Source organism: Erigeron canadensis, chromosome 7 (assembly GCF_010389155.1).
Source record: "Erigeron canadensis isolate Cc75 chromosome 7, C_canadensis_v1, whole genome shotgun sequence".
Taxonomy (NCBI): domain Eukaryota; kingdom Viridiplantae; phylum Streptophyta; class Magnoliopsida; order Asterales; family Asteraceae; genus Erigeron; species Erigeron canadensis.
Window position 1 is genome coordinate 35,488,404 of NC_057767.1, and position 1,176 is coordinate 35,489,579.

Below are 1,176 nucleotides of genomic sequence, written 5' to 3' on the forward strand. Positions count from 1 at the left end.
TAGATGCACAATTAAGTTATTTTTTTATCATAAAAAACCGATTTAAGTCAAAGTATGTGACATATTAATCCACATGCACCTTCGGCTTGTATACAAGTTACCAAAAAATATAGCTTACTCCCTTACTATATATTATCAAGTAAAACTAAATAGGGTAAAAAAAAATTTATCTCATTATTTCTTTTACATTACCGTTATTTCGTTAAAATGTAATTCGTACATGTTAGATAACTTCATTCTTTATTATTATATTCCGTTATTTAAGGCTAAACATTAAATAGAAATAGTATGATAATACTGATCAATTTTGTACCTCCAATTTAACGTCGTGTCTTCTGTAGCGGTTAAATTGGTGGGTTTTCCCTCCCCTATGGTCCCTGACTTCATGGATTGGTCGCTAGTGACTGTCTGCTCGTATGAATGTAACGGCTAGCCGTCCCGTGACACGAAAGTTTTAAAAAAAAAAAAACAAGAAGAAGAAAAACACCGGTGACAAAATAGACGACTTTTTGAGACAAAATAAATACTCGTATTTGTTTTGGATTAGTATTATACATATTTTCCAGTACTAATTTTTATTTTAGTGACAAAGAATTAAAGAGCGCATCTAGTGTAGTGGTATCATAGTACCCTCCCACGGTACTGACCGGGGTTCGATTCCCCGGATGCGCATTTTATACTGATTTTCATTTTATTTGTTGACTGGGATCATGGTTTCTTTTTGTTTCTATAAGTGCAGTAGTGTACTATGTTTGTACTTTATAGGCCTTAAACATTTATTTCTTTCTTTCTTTTTTTTTAATAACGAATTAGTGTTTGAAACACTACAGTGATATCCAAATGGGTAGTATGCAGAACTCAAACCATACATGTTCGAGATGAAACCCAGAATTTTCCTGGTTATAAGTTAATAATGCTTGAAACAACTTAATTTATGACTCCTATTTTACTTAAACAAATTATCGTGAACATGTTTTTAATTCATGATACCGTAAGAGTCTAAACATGTAAATATCTGTAACATTTTATTGCAAATGCATAGATGAAAATTTTTATTACTTTATACTCCCTATCTGATTAGTATTAACTCATACGCACACGCTTTTATTTTTCTGACCATGAATATCTGAGTAATCACGATTGACAAACACGTACGTACACGTACTTAGATGGTGT

The 1,176-nt window shown here is 31.6% G+C and overlaps 1 non-coding gene across 1 annotated transcript; it reads left to right on the top strand.

The window, feature by feature from the left end:
• The first annotated feature begins 601 nt into the window (after positions 1-601).
• Positions 602-672, top strand: TRNAG-CCC. The gene has a single exon. It is a non-coding gene; the product is annotated as a tRNA-Gly (tRNA).
• The last annotated feature ends 504 nt before the right edge of the window (positions 673-1,176 follow it).